Source organism: Hipposideros armiger, unplaced genomic scaffold (assembly GCF_001890085.2).
Source record: "Hipposideros armiger isolate ML-2016 unplaced genomic scaffold, ASM189008v1 scaffold_102, whole genome shotgun sequence".
NCBI classification, from domain to species: Eukaryota; Metazoa; Chordata; class Mammalia; order Chiroptera; family Hipposideridae; genus Hipposideros; species Hipposideros armiger.
The window spans coordinates 2,064,998-2,082,031 of record NW_017731452.1 but is presented as its reverse complement, the minus strand read 5'-3'; positions in this window follow the sequence as shown (position 1 = coordinate 2,082,031).

Genomic DNA, 17,034 nt, shown 5'->3' with positions numbered 1-17,034 from the left:
TAACTTATTTTTGAAATGATCTGTTTGTTGTTTAAACTTGCCTCGAACAAAATTTTGTGATTAGTAGGTGGTATTGAAATTAGAAATATAAAGAGGTCTAGGTGACCAATCAAACTGGGTTTTGCCACAGACTGACACAGCATTTGTGGCCACCAGGATCCTCATTCATTCATTCATTCATTCATTCATTCATTCACCTATTCAAAGCTGGTTCATTGAGGCACTGTACTAGGTATGTGTTATGGATACAGTAATCTGAAAGGTAGATATGTCTCTTGCCTTGCTGGTCTTACAATTTAAGGGAGACAAGTGATAGTGTAATAAGTACTGGGAATCAGGAAGTCCAGACACCCTGGAATATCTAACCCAGGCTTGGGAAGTTGCCCAATGGAGGATGTGATCCCAATTTAAGACAGAAAGGGAACATAGATTGGTCTGGAGCCTGGCTCAGAGCCTTCCCATCCGAGACAACTCTATAACAGATCTGTGTGAGCTCATGATTTTCTTGGGAATAACCAACAATTACTGAACCACAGACCATGATATGTGAAATAAAATTCCAAATAAATGATTTGCTTTGGGGGTCCAAATTTCTAATAAGTAGACCATTGGCTGCTTATGTTCATTCTCAGGGGCATCTTTTTCCTGCCACTGAGCCCAGAGCTAAATCCAATTTTTAGACTGGCATTTGAATGATTTTTTTTTTTTAGCTGAGCTATCCTACCACCTGTTGGCAGCTCAGCGGCTGCTCAGCTTGGACCGGGACTCGAACCTCTGTTGCTCAGAGCTCAAACTCTTGAGCGAGCTCTTAACCAACTGAGCCACTCAGCCAGCCCGGCATTTGAATGATTTTCATTGGAAAGTTCAACAAAGTCACGATGAACTCTGAAATGTCATCCAGGACCCAGATTAGAGAGTGTATCTTTTTATATCAGTGCCTGAACCCCTTTTATTTTTTTCCTCCAGTTAGTCCAGCATATGTTTTGTCATATTTTAATTTAAAAGCAGTCTGCTACCCTTTCTCTGTTTACATATCCTTCCTTCTACATGTTACAATGCACTGAGATGCCCTTTAACCATCTTCAATTTGAGAACTAACACATCTCAATCATATCAGAAGTGATCTGAACACTGGAGAAAGCATCAACAAACTGGGTTTAAATCTTTGTTCTGCCACACATTCACTGTGTGTCATCAAAAGTTATAATCCTATTTAAATGAGGGAATAATTACAACCCTATAAGGTTCTGTTAACAGGATTGATTTTAGAAAGTAAATGAAAAATTGAAGATCAACATCTGGCAAAGGATAGGTAATGCATCGTAGGGTACCTATTATTACTGTTGTTGCTATCCCTCAGCTCGCTCCTATTCCTACTTTTACCAGCACTAATTTTCTTATTCAGAATATGCTCAATTTCTACACTTTAGGTTCTTAATGGGAAAGCTGATTTCCAACTTCTGTGGGGATCTTGTATCTAATGTATGTATTGATTATGGGTAGTTAATAAGCAAGAAGTAAACGTAAGTAAAATTAAATGCAAGATTTTGGAAGAGAATGATAAACGTATAAACTATGGTAGACAACACAATATTTTAGAAGTGGGATTGAGAGAAAATATAATTTTCATAGATTGTAGGTGATAACATAAGAAATAATGTGAGAAAGAAATGAATGGGAAGCATTGTTTTATTCAGGTAATTGTTGCATTTATTTAATCAATTTTTTTAACCCCAAAATGTCTTTCTGGGAGTAATTCTACTTTAAGTACATTTAAAATTGACCAGAATTTGCTGCTTTGGTGAACAGATTCTCAAAAGGACAGGGAAGAAGGGAGGAAGGAAAGAAGGAAAAATTCCGCCCTGATTGGTAGCTTTTGCCAACTCTGTGGTGTAAATACTCCCATCATGGTCCATTTCAAGCTACCAACTTGATGTCTCTGAATGAAGAATTGAAAAGAAATCCCCAGAATTGTCTTTCTTGTGAACTGGTACAAGCTGGTTCCAGCATGCCTTCTGCTTTTAAATCTTCTTTAACGGTGATTGCCTATAGTATTGTATTTTTAATGGTGACCACAAAATGAGCCTTAATCCACAGGCCAGGACTCTGAGTGGACTCAATGCCTATTGTGGTACTGTCTCTTTATGTGCTTCAAGTCGGCCTTTTAGGGACTGCTCATTTCCTCCTGAGTTCCACGGCTTCATTTACAGTTAATTGTGACCGTAAAAACTATTAATCATTTGGCAAAGGCTGCTTTTTGTGTGTGAGGAAATCAAGAGAATAGATTAACACATTAGGCAAATAATAATGACTTTTCCATTATAAAAAGTTTTCGTAGAAATAGCAAAACATAACCTCTAATTATTAACTCTTGCCATTTGTATTAGCATTAAGCAAATCTTAAAGAAATGCAAGCATAGAGGTCCACTTCAGCTGCTACTAAGCATCCTTCTAATCAACCTACCTATAAATGTTACTGTTATTCCTCCTAAATCTATAACATTTTCCCCCTTAATCTCTTTAAAAGATTTATTTTCCTTCTTGGATGGTACTTTGGGGGTTAGAAAACCCAAACCTTGACGTTTACATGTATCTCCCTGAGTTAGCTGCCTATAGGTCTCTCTTTCACTGTTGTATATTTCTTCAATGTCTATTCTAAACATGTCTTTGGGAGAACCTAGAGATCTGGGGGAATGTGGGAGCCAGCTAGAGGGGAGAGAGGTGGTTGTGCAAGTGGATATTGAAATGTCTTTGCTCACAGTTCTGATCAGGCAAATAAAAATTGTCCCTTTCATCTGTCATCAAGGCAATGGTGAAAGGCAGTGGGGAAAATGGGGGACGGGGGTGTGGGCTTGTGTAGCTTGACCAATGTGGCTACATCCGACCATAAGGCACAGAAGAATGGGGACAGACAACAAGGTGTTGTACTCCAATGCACCAAGTTGGTTTCCTAAAGAAGCTCTAATTGACCAGGTTCACCAAGAAGTATTTTTTGAAGAAATTCTAGCATGTTCATGTGCCAGTGAACTGCCCTTGGAAGTTGGTATTGACGGCAATAGGCAGTTATCAATTCTCCTAAAAGCCAAACATGTTAGTGATACACAGGGGACACTGGGTCCCCTAGAGAATTTGTGACATGAGTGGCACTGAGAGCTGTTGCAGGAGGGACCAGTTTGAAGCCATTGCCGGGAGCTGGTGCTGAGGAAGGCCACCAACATAAGCTGCCTTGGGGTGGCACAGACAGTCCACAGGAGGGGGCTCATGTTGCCCAGACACCCTGAGGGACAATTCCAGTGTTACTGTCTCCTTGTAAAGGGCACCAGCTCTCATTCAATCTTTAACAAGGAAAATATTGACCTTTTTTAATTTTTCATCATTTTTTCTTTCTCCTTTTTCTTTCTTTTCTTTCTTTTTTTTCTTTCTTTCTTTTCTTTCTGTCTTTCTAAGTAAATTTTATTGGGGTAACAATTGTTAGTAAAGCTACATAGGTTTCAGGTGTACAATTCTGTGATACATCATCTATACACTACATTGTGTGTTCACCACCCAGAGTCAGTTCTTCCATCACCATATTTTTGACCCCGGTTTACCCTCATCTACCACCCCCCTCTCCCCTTACCCTCTGGTAACCCCTAAACTATTGTCTATGTGTATGAGTTTTTGTAATTTCATTTGTTTGTCTTGTTCCTTTGTTGATTTCTTAAGCTTAGACCAAAACTATTTAAACTTAGAAATCCTGGGAGTTTGGGTGCCTAAAAACGTGCAGACTTAGCTCAGTGAGTCAATCAGGGAAAATGAGGAAGGTGCTTGGGACCTTAGGTCGTGGGCTAGTGCCTAAATACATGAATGAATTTTCGGTGGCCAAGATTAGACATTAAAGCGCCCTCTAAAAAAGAAAGATTCTCACTCCTATCACATGTTTATTTCTAGGTTGTTTAGAAATCAACATGCATTATTATCCTCTTCAGGCCTCATGATCACAGTGAAACTAGTATCTTTATTATTGTTTTAATTATTTATTATGTCCAAACGAAGGTGGGAAAACTCAGTTTTTACTACTTCTAATACTGAATACACACACACACACACACACACACACACAAACATAAACATATATCTCTATAGACATATATCTATAGAGTATCTCTATAGATATATGTAGATATATATCTCTATATATTAGACATTTAAGGAAAGTACCAAGTGGATTACTTAGAGCATTTAAAATATATTTGGTTTCTCTATTTTTATCAACTGTGGTTAACAGCCAATTCTGGACTGGAATTTACACATTTATGATCAAGTAAAAAAAAAAAAGGAAGGAATTAGTGTCTGGGTGAATCAGACCCACAGTATAGTTTTCCTGTAAATAGCTGAGTATTTGAAACTAATGTAATATTATTTTGTCTTCAGCTTTGCTTATATCATTGTGTTTGGTTGATGATTTGTTGAATGAGAAGGGAAAACCCAGGTTTTGTATTCTGTGAGGCGTGGAGATGAGCAGAGCTCTTCTCGCCTTGAGGGGACGAAGTGGAGCAAGGGCAGGGCCACATTAGTGAGGGGGCTTGAAATGGAAACTCATCTGCAAGCAAGTGGATATTGACGGCGTAACATCTCGGCCAGCCAGTTTTGAGGCGCTGATTTAGCATTCCACCATCATAGAGAGAATCGATCTTCTTGTCCTTGCCTAAAGTCAGATGTAGTTAGATGAGATGAAGCTGATGTTTTTTTGTCTGCAAACTCAACACGAGCCAAATGTTAACCAGCTATTAAAAACTAAAATAATGTTATCTCTTTCCAGTTTTTGAAATGACAGCGCGGAGCCACTCAGCATCATCCAAACAGTCCCTGCCTGTAGAGTGTTTGGCTAATTTACTTTATTCTTTAAAATGTATTTTCTACTGTAAGCACCTATAAAAAGGATTATCATAATTGTTTTTGCCTACGGCAAAGTTTGAAGAAGGCCCAAGCTTCTGTGGTACAGTTATTTTGTAGACATGCAAACACAGCACTTCCTTTTACATTTGACTACCCAGCAATTTCCATAATATCTTCACAATTATATATTACATAAATGCTTTCACTACATAATGAATATTTTTATTTCTTGATTCAGTTTTATGTTAGGGAAATCATAATGGCATTAGAGTGTGGAAAATTCCTCTTTCTTGTAATGCCATCTGGGTTTCTATAGTACACGCCAAATGGATATTTGAATTCTAAAAGTTGTATATAGTTGCTAACTTCAATCTTGCGATATTCAGAAGGATTTGATACATAATTAGGAGAGCCATACTATTTCACGTTATTGTTGGCTTTTAGATATCTATTTTCAAAAAAATTGTGGAAAAGCCCTAAATTAAAATGTTTCCGTTTAAAGAATATTGTCTACTTTTTTTAATGGTAAATGGAAACAATTCAAGCAACAAAGAAAAGTACAGTAGTCCCCCTTACCTGTGGTTTCCCTTTCCGGGGCCTCAGTTACCCGTGGTCAACTGCAATCAGAAAACATTACATAGGAAATCCTACAACTAAAAAATTTGTAGGTTTTAAACTGCACACCATTGTGAGTAGTGTGATGACATCTCACACTGTCCGCCTGCCTAGGATGTGAATCATCCCTTTGTTCAGTGTCTCCACACTGTGTATGCTCCCTGCCCATTAGTCATGTAGAAGTTGCCTCAGTTGTCAAATCAACTATGTGGTATCTCATTGCTTATGTTCAAGTACCCCTTATCTTATTTAATAATGGCCCCAAAGTACAAGAGTAGTGATGCTGGCTACTCTGATAGGCCAAAGGGAAGCTGTAAAGGGCTTCCTTGAAGTGAAAAGTTATGTATATATAGGAAAAACATAGTATATAGGGCTTGGTACTATCTATGGTTTCAGGTATCCACTGGGGGGTCTTAGACCATATCCCCCATGGATAAGGAGAAGGGGGGATATGGTACCCAAAAAACAAAGCATTTTTCTAAATCTTAAACTCTTAGAGGGTTATGATAAAAAGAGCAGAATTCAGGTATCGTAATTTGGAGGTTTGCTGCTTTTTCTCTCTGGAAATTTATCGAATTGTTTCATTTCTGAATATCAAGAACATTCTCTCATTTTTCTATAGATACATACCCCATTATTTAAAAGTATTTAGTCATTATTACAAATTTAATACTTACTAACTGTTAAAAGTAATGCAGAATTTGTCATTTATCCCTTTATCACTGAAAATAAGAATAAGGTTAGAATAAAATGACTTTACCTCTATTTTTAATTTTTAACAAAAATTTAACTACCCACGAATTTAGTTGCCTTGATTTGTAGCTTTAATTGATTTTTCTATCTATGTATACTAGATGGAAATATCTGTGTACTAGATAGAAATATGATTTAAAAATACTTAACTGACACTAATTAAATATTTACTAAATGTCAATACTATTCTAAGCATTTTATTCTTCAAAGCAATTCTTTGAGTCAGATACTGATAAACTGGATTTAGAAAATTGTTCCAAGTTACACTGTAGAGGAAATGGTATCATTTATGCAGTTTGTCTACATATTCTACATGTTTAACTGCTGTGCTATAGTCACTCTGAGGTTTGATCTGCATTTGAACAGCGATACAAAGCAAAATATAGACCCTGCCCTTGCAGATCTCACAAACAGAGGAGACGGAGATAAACCAGTCAATTCTGTTCAGTGTAATATATAGAAACTTTGATGATGGAAACTGCAAGAGCAGCGAGAAGGGAAATGGGAAATAGTTCAAAGATGAGAAAATGTTTGAGCTGGGAATCAAAGAACAAGGAAGGGTCTTCAAGATAAACAACTCTGTGTGTGTGTGTGTGTGTGTGTGTGTGTGTGTGTGTATGTAAGATGTAAGGAGAGTGCTAAGTCGGGGTGAGGGTGTGGTAACAATTCCATGTAGCCAGAAGATCAGGTATGATATGCGGAAGCCACAAAGCAGCATGAAATAATTGGGTAAATTCCAGGTACTAGTATAGATGAGGTGTAAGATGCAAGCAGTTTAACTAACAGAAATGAATTTGGTGGGAAAATAAATGCCAAGGTAATAGAGCTTCTTTGGATGCCTTGAAAAGGCAACTCATTCTGTAGGGGATGTTTTAATCAACCAAGGACACATTTATGGTATAGATGGATGACTGACCCTTGTTTTCAGATTATAAGAGAGAAATGGTAGAAGCATCAATGTAGTTATATGGCTATCATAATTCTCTTAGTGAGAGGTAATGTGATGTTTTATTTTATCAATATCCTTAGTATTAGAAAACACAATAGAACCATTTCAGGGAAAAATAGTTAACTGTAACATGAAAAAAAAATACTGCCTAAAATGGAGAGAAATGTGGTTCTGTTGGAGGGAGTTGATGCTGCAAGGATGTCTTTTTTTCTCAATATGAAAAATAAGATAGAGGAATATAACATGAGAGCTAATCAGCAATTGCCACTAAAAAAACCAAAGGTCTCTGTTCAGAATTTCTAGATAATTGACTACAGTGTTTCTATATCAGGGAAAATTTCCAATCTTTATAAGATGCGCAAACCTCTCCAAGACATTCTTTTGCCATTGAAATAGGTGAAGTACATTACCACGATGGTTTCATTGTCAGAACTACGGAATTTATCCACCAGAGAAAGCATCTGGGGACTGTATGTATGAGGATAACTTGGCAGTCGTGTAAAAACCATGCTATTCAGTGATATACAAATAAGTTCCAAACAAATAGTTTGTCCAGGGTGACCTTGTATTTAACCTTGTGTGAGAATCCATGTCTTTTCCATCGTCATCATCACCATCACCATCATCACTGTCACCGTTAAGGCAGTTTTAAGTCCTTACGCTCATTTGACCCTACAACACCTTTGTGAAGTTGGCACTGTTACAACACCTTTCTCTGTCCTTTTTTTAAGCCATGAGAAAACATGGTATTAGAGGACTTAGGTTACTAACTCCAGTAAACTCACGAGGTCTTATCCAGTCTGTCTGAATTTGGGGCCCATGCTGAATTCCAATATTTAAAGACAATTCAAGAGAAGTTGGGTATAGGCCTTTTGCTGTATTATTCCAAAGGAATAGGATTAGGATAGTGAGAAGAAACTCCAAAGAGATCTATTTGGGCTCAGTAGAAGACAGTTCTCATCAACAGTCGATGCTGGGCCAAAATATTGGGTTGTCGGAGAAGTCATGACACATTTTTGCAATGAAGAAAAAATAGAAAAAATACATCATGACTTTTCCGACAACCCAATAATAGGCCCCCTTGAGGTTACCCAGTTAAGGCTAGATACTCACTATGAGGGCTGAGCAGGGTGGGTAGGTACTGGCATAGTTTTCCTGCTTTAGATGGAACAACTCATCTAATCCTTACAAGGATGCTATAGTCTATTCCTATCAATTCAATTTCATCCATGAGCACAATGAGGTACTAACAGGTTAAGTAATTGGCCCCATGCCAACAGCGAGTAAAGGGAGAAGCTGGGATTGAGACTCATGCAGCCAAGCCGCAGAGCCAGCCTCCCTCTGGAGATGCTTCAAGCATCAGAACATATGGTTGCACTACGTGAGTTTTACATTTCCTTCCAACCTTGAAACTTGGTGATCATGTGCGCTCAGCTGACTGACACGTTCCTATAGAACACACACACACACACACACACACACACACCATCTCCTTGATGTTACACTGCCTGTCACATTGGGAAATTCTTGAAAAAAAAAACAAAATAAAAACCCGCCTGCATGTCATGCATGGACGAGTGCTATAATGTGAAAGGAATTGAAATCCTAATTTGAAGAAATGCTCCATTTGCATCTACACGCAGCTTTATGATTTATGGCAGGGCGGCTTTTCAGCTAAGACGGAAAGTTTTGCAGTGTGATTTTTCATTTTCCCATCTCAACAGGAACTGGGAAATCAAAATTTAAAAATTAATCAAACCAATTGCAGTTTTATTAGAGCAATTTAAGATAACATTTCCAAAGTGTTCTCATTTGGCATACTACTTTAGTTATCTTTTATTATAATCACATAGGTAAATGAAATACTTATTTATGATAGATAAATGAAATCTCTAGAAAGGACAACATTGAAAAAAAACCCCACAAAATTATGGTATATTTGTAATGTGAAACAATGTGAAAATTCCCAAAAGCCCTAGTAAATTACTTAGCAATTTAGAGAAACTCATCAATACAGAATACAGTTATTAATAGTATGAAACTTCATAAACCATCATGACATTTGATCCTCACCTCATAACTTTCAAATTCCTCTTTTTTCCCCCTTAATTGTGTATGCAAATATCACTAATAAAAAGGAACATAGTCAATAAAGTGTTGTGTTATTCCCCACCCGTCTATATTGCAGCCAAATACAAAATCATTCAGGAACAGAATCATTATACATATTTTAAAATTACTCTTCTTCAAGCAGATTTTTATCTGAATATAATAAATTTGAGATATTTTGCCATTCTCATGGAATAACATATTTTTATCTCCTTCTCCCCTCAGTAAGCAGAGAATAGCAGCAGTAGTTATTGAAATGAAGGCAGTGAGATATCAGTGGAAAGATAATGCACAGCCTGGTTCATCTAAATAGGTTAGGAAATTTCATTTCCACTATATAATAACTCCTGGAGAGTCAACTTTCTATTTTAGATGAAAACTCGCACTGTCATAAATCATGAAGCTGCATGTAAATGCAAATGGAGCATTTCTTCAAATTATGGTTTCACTTCCTTTCGTATCAAATGGAAGTTTTATGATTTTATTTCCATAGGTCAGCATAACTTGTCAGATTTCATTATAATCAGTGTTAATAACATATCCACTTCCATTATGTTCATCTAAACTATGCAGTTTTACAGGAATAAAATAGAAGTTTAATATACCACTGACGTGATTTCAGTCAAGTCCCTACAATGTAAAGGTGATTAAGTAAAGAAGCCAATAATGAAATTATGCCTCTACACACAAGTGTTTGTAATTTTTTCATTAGACATTTCAAAATTTTGATCACTCTTCCCTTATTAATGAAAGAAATTGCTCTTTACTTTCTCCAGAATTTAGGAACAGTGTTATGAAGTGGAATTTTTAGAGCTGGATCTCTTTACAGCTCAAGTAATCAAGAGTTAAGTGGACATTCTAAAGAAGTCAAGTCTTAAGACACAGGTTTCCATGGGAGGGATGTTGTTGCAAGTTATGCTAATATAATTTCTAGTGCATTTGAAAAATATTAAAGCTGCCTCACAAGATGTTACCCATCCTAAAGTATCTGCTAGTGCGGAATTTGCTACATGTGTGCTCCTTCCAGAAATTCCAAATTGGGATATCTTCCACGGAAAAATCGGTGTTAAATACTTGAAATGATAATTGGGTAACTAGTGGTAGCCAGAAAAATTGCTAAACAGTTTAAATTTTTTTTTGCATGTGGATATGATTAAAATGTAGTGTTTCACCTGCATCAGTCCAGTCTCAAGTCTCATTTTCAAAAAGAAGTTTCCTGTGTTTCTAAGTATCTTGGACACTAACAAATAATGGAATAAAGATGACCACGAATTATTCATTAAAATTGCATAAAGGAGACTAGTCACTGTAGGATTTCAAGTTATTTTACAATATATAGTTTAGGTGTCTAGAACATTTCATATATATCATAAAAATGCCTATATGTTATATACATGCATATAATACTACTGCATAAACAAAATTTTCCCATTTAAAAACAGCATTGACAAATAAAAGCAAATTACTTACACTGAGAATGGAATACTAATGCTCCTGAAACTATTTCATCAAGAAAAGGTGATTAACAGTCATATATCAGTAGTCATATTAACCCCAAATCCCTGTTGCCAGCACTTTTATATTTGTCTTTCTCGGAGTTTCCAGATGGATGCTGCGTGAGACAAAATTGTGTTTTACTGTGGCAATTAGTTTTTTCTTAGGATAATTTTTCAACAGTCAGAAGTATGTATGCTTAGCAAGAAATTAATTTTATTTTCCCATGTGCCTGAGGAATGGAGGTTCTTTGGTAGTTGGCTGCTCGGTCCAAAGCACCAGCTGGCAAACAAATCAAGATAATTTTTTTTCTTTTTTCTTGGCATGTTGCCTACATATTGAATGCAAAAGAGATGCTTTTTAAATTATATTACTAAATAGAATCTTGGGTCCTAGCCTAGAAATTGATTAATGTTATTGAGATATCAGATTGCAACATGGTGTATGGTTGAAGTTCTAAATAACAGGTATCTGCTTTCTCTTTCTTGTGGTGATCATTGTTTTTAAATCAATCTACAGGTTACATCTTAAATCAGAAAAAAGACTTAAAGGTAAGAGTATTTGTATAACTTTATGATGATACTATACAAATTTGGACAAAAAGTATCAGTAGGAATTTTAATGCTTTTTAAAAAACATCTTCTAATGCTTCGGGAAAATGGAAATTGTTAAGAATAAATGTAATTTTAGCGACTGAGCGGTTGAAACAAACACACTTGCAGACCTTGAATTAGAAATTCTTATGTGGCTTAAGTTGAAATTCCCCTCCCATACGCGTGGCAATGTTGCAGATAAGAGCTGCACTCGTCACCGCTAGGAGATGTTGAGCTGGCCATTTTACCCCTCGAAGGTTTGTGCCCTCACCTGAAACCAAGGTTATCAGTGGTACCATAGTGGCTTTCCACGGTAAGTGTGAGCTTGATGCTACGTCCTTCTCCCAGCACACGGTATGGGCTATTTCACTCACATGCATGCATAGAAAATTTCTTTGAAACTTGAAAAAAGTATGTTGACTGGCATACATCAGGCATTATGGCACTATTTATATTCATTTATCTAATACACACAAATAATATATTTTAAGTCTACAAAGTGTTTAACACCATGTCCAAGGTCATGTAGCTATTAGGCAGGAGAACTGGAATTCAAATGTTCATTGGTTTCCAAACTCCATCTCTCAATCAATATGTTCTTTGAGTTAATCATTTTAAATATCATCAATGTTACCTAGACTTGGGCGCTCCCTTTCTTGGAGACCACACCGGTATACTGGAAAAGTCACTGAGCTGGCCGTTAGAGGACAGTGGCCCGTTTTAGATTGCAGGTTTCCTTTCTTCATATATGAAATGAGGGGCTTAGGTCTAAGGACCATTCAAACTCTAAGATGGCCCAATCCTGCGAAGATACTGAGGATTTTCTAGTGCTATGTTATGGTGGGAGATAGCAGGAAACGAGTATCAACAGATATTTCAAGAAACATTACCATCTGCCGTGACTTTTACAACAATTCAAAGAGAACAATAACATCCACAAAATTCCTGATCAAAGCCGTGGCTGAATTTATGAATTTGATTTTCATGTAAATTCGGCTCCGAGCATGAAGTGAGTCGTGAAATGAAATTTGGAGGGGTCGTGCTCTGTGCTCATGACCGACTTCAACATCCATCTGCCTGACTCCCTATCCAGCCCCCATCTTCACACGAAAGATATCATTCGGGCTGATGTTTATCAGATGCTGTAAAATGGAGTTAATCATTTGAGAACAGAAAAATGAAGTTGTTTTTAGACTGGTAATGAAACGCCTATTTGTTTTAGAGACATTTTTCTCCCACTGGGAACATTAAAATACCACTAAATCTTACCTCCTAAAAACTGTATGTAAATATGTTTGAATCCCTGTAGAGAAGTGTGTAGAGAGGATCAGTAAAAATTTGGATTTTTCTGCTAAAATCATAAAAGTTTATGGAAAATTATAAAAAAAGGCACAGAGGGAAGCAACATTAATATAGAAATTTAACAACTTTTATTCCAATAATATGACAAAGCAGAAAACATCTATTTTATATATATATATATATATATATATATATATATATATAAATTTGTAATATTATCCCCAAATTTCATATATGGAACTTTTAATGATTTAAGAAAACTGACTTTTCAAGGGTAGTGAATGATTTATAAATTTTAAATGAACTGCCTAATCACATTAATAATTTTCACCTCATATATCCAAATGACTAGTCCTCAAGTTTTATAACTTTCAAATTGAAAGAACATAATTAATGCTATAATTTACATTCCTTGTTAAATCATTATTTCTTTTCAATATTTCAACCTTATATTTTGTGATTGAGAAGCTTCAAGCAATAGCATTTGTTCTGAAAGTTGAAATTCTCATTTTGTCTTGAAAAGTCAAAATCCCTTTATTATTGAGTGTTATCACAGACAGACTATGTCCTATGTACTGGCTCTTGGAAGCTGAAATGAGTGTGATTGTTCTTTGATATCTAGATAGCCGGGTTACAAATACCCACCCTGAATACTTACTTGCAAAGTCAGCTCACAATGACAAGAGGGGGGCATTCATGTTTTAAATCTGATTTGAAAAGCATGAATTCTTAGGGCTCCTCTGTTCCCACTCAAACAGAAGAGTGTTTCTGGTCCTGTCCGCCTAACAACCAGAAAAGAGCTTGTAATGTTGTATTTCTAGACTTTGTTTGTCTTTGAATTTCTTTTCTTTACCATAGTTGTATTGACATTATTTAATCATAGGCCTGATGTTTACTTTTCTAACAACAGGACGTATTTATTCAGAACACATCCTTTTTGTATTAGCCAAGGCTTTCTGAAATCATTCTAGTGTGTCAGTTGAATGTATAATTAGGCATTAGGCATTTTTCTAAACACACAATAATTACCCAGAAGAAAATTTCTTAGTTTTAACATACCCAAAGTGGTTAGTACTCAAAAAAAAAAAAAAAGACCCAAGCTTTACATTGAGGTGTAATATACATGAAAAAAAAAATGCACGAGTCATTACTATATAATTCAGTGAATTTTCAGTGAAGGCATGCAGGTAAGCTGCTACAGAAATTGCCAGCCTAATTCTTTACAGGATCACTCATCCATGTGTAACCTGGATTCTGACTTCTACACCATTGATCAGTTTTACTTCTTTCATTAACGTTATATAAATGGCATCATGAAGCGAGGGCTCTTTTTGGCTTGTTTCACCCAACATTATGTTCCTGAGATATATCCATGTTATTACATAGGATATGAATTGATTTTCTCTTGTGGCTCTATAGTACTGCATCATATGAATATACATGAAAGATATAGCCATTCTATCACCGATGGAATAGGCTGTTCATAATGGGGTTTTTCGGCAGCTGATGATAATACCCGATTCACACATTAAATTTGGATTTATGTGATGTGTGGGAAACGGGCTGGAATGAGGCACAGTATAGCTGGCCAGAGCAGTTGTAAGAGATGAGGACAGCTTGGATTAAGAATGTGGCATTAGGGAGGAGAGAATCCAGTGATTAAAAAATACTGTTGATGTCCGTGACAAGGTTTTTCTGATTCACCGAGTGTGGGAGTTGCAAGGAAGGGAACTGTGAAGACTGACTCTAGGGTTTTTTCCTTTTTTGTCTTTAAACGACTTTACTGAGGTATGACTGACATACAAAAAACTGTACATATTTGCTGTATACAACTTGATGAGTTCGGAGGTAGTTATATATTCATGAAACTACCCCAGTTGCTCAAAAAAAAAAACCAAACAAAACCAAAAAACCAGTAAATCTAATCAATTTTTTTGTTTTTTAACAACTAGATGAGTGGAAATTCATTTTATTGAAATCAGTATCAGAATATCAAGGTGTCAGTTCTGGGCAAGTTACATTGAGCTGTCTGTGAGATGTCCATATCTGATTGTTGAATAGATAGGCATTTGGCCAAATGAGCTTGGAGCTCATCAGGACTGGAAATGTCAATTGGGAATTATTGATAAATGGGTAGTGTTTAAAACTGTGTTGAATGACCATGGAACAGACAGTGAAAATAGAAGATCTTAGACTGAGTCTTGAAAGATATTCAGTGTTTAAGTGATAATATGAAAAGGGAAACTTGAGAGACAGAGTAGTTCAGAGTTATAGGAGGAACAATAGTTACGGTGGTGACATAAAAGCCAAGAGAGGAGACAAATTGAAGGATTGGAGCAACTGAATCAAATACTGGTGAGATGTCTGGTAGGATAAGGACTAAAAAATGCCCACGGGAGTTTGCAAAATGGGTTTCTGAATGTGGCAGCCAGAGTGGAGTGAGGTATGAGCATTGAGGAAACGGAGGCCACCGTGTGTAGACAGCTCTTTTGAGAAATTACCAGTAAAGGGAAGTGGAGGATAGAATGGTACCTGGCTGTGTATGGAGCTGAAGGATTTCTTTTTAAGTTAGAAATAATTAAATGCATTGGAATCCTGATAGGAATGATTAAGTTGAACGAGATAAATAAGATACTGAACAGACAAGTGACCCAAAACCCGAGAACTTAATCTCCGGCCTCCATCTCAAGGAGCTCCAGAACCAGCTTCTTAGTGGTTGGATAGAGCTACGGGGTTGAATGAACCAAAAATGTGGCTTCAAGTCTCCCCCAGTGACCTCCTAATCTCCTGTACTCCCTAATGTCATCTGAGGTTGCAGGTGATACAGACCAGTCAACCCACAAGCATTTGCAATCACGGTGCTAAGAGAGTCATTAATGACCGGCCCCCTCAGCTCCCCTTTTTTCACATCTCCCATTACCTCAGGGAAGAATAAATACCCAATTATTCACTATAAAGCAGACCAGTAATGAACTTTGTTTCAATATACATCCTTCAGGTCTCTTACCAGAGAAAATTGATTGTAGCAACTTTTCTCTGACTAAACTGGGTACCCTGTTTTTCCTCCAGCCTCTCACAACACCTTGTGACCCTCAGTGCAGTCTATGTTACAAATCTGACTCTTCCCTGTATTCTTTGTACTGGAAGACCCCAGAGATGAAAGCACTGTGTTTCCTTCGTCCATTTATCCAATATTGATTCAACAAATATTTACTAAACATGTCTCTAAGTTCTTAGGGCACTTGTAATGGCTGGCCCACAGAGGGTGCAACAAGAGAATCTGTTAAATGGATAAAGGAATGGAGAGATGAACGAATGAATGGAATTCTATTAGAAGGAGTAATCAGAGTTGTATTTGGTGGTAATTACATCTCTAGAGGACATAATTTATTACCTTTAGATACCTCACAGATATTGATCTGTGAACAATGTTTAATCTTATTTACTTTTAAAAAAACTATGCCCTTTATAAAACTTTGAATCTGTAACGGGATTATATGAATGTTTAAAATTACTTTTATTAAAGAAAACTTTTAGATGTTTAAATGTATTGTTTTATGCAACAAGCTAATTTTCCCCAAGCTCACATGATATGCCCACATAAGTAGCATCTAAAAATAATTCTAAGAAATCTTTAATTTTGTAATATTCATTTAAAAAGAAAATTTCAGTGGCCAACTAGGACTTTCTGTCAAACATGTGTCAGGATTTGGGAACTCTGTCTTATGGCCTTAACCAAAGATCCAACCAGAATTGATCAAGAACTTACTTGCTGTTGTGTGTATAGACACCATTCAAGATGGTCTCAAAATAATCAAATTAAGCACTTTAAAAATATATTTTCTACTTTCTGGCATTAGGGTGTAATGTATGACAAATCGAAGGCTAGATGTCTGGAGTTTACTTTATAAATCAAGCCTGTGAATATATTGGAGTTATACTGTACTCACCACCATTAGCTTTTTTCCTTTTTAAGTGAAACTACAACACAACCTTCCCTCCCCGTTGTACAGACTCAGGAGAGGGTCCCAGTGGATGCCAGTGTTGGCTGCACTGTGACACATTTTCCCTGAACTTGACCTCAAATTGTGTGTGGTTCGAAAACAGAAATCATGTTTCATTCGTGTTTTCCACCCAGAATTTAGAATGGCATCTGGCCTTTAGGGCAAGTTCAATAATTTTATTAAACAAATGAATGAGTGAGGAAATATATGGAGATCTTCTATTATCTGTACATGAGCAATAGATTGAATGGTCAAGTAATGACTCAGGGCCCAGGACTATTAACAAGATCTAGTGCCACACATGCTTTAGGACTTGAGTTCAACTGAAAGGGGTTGT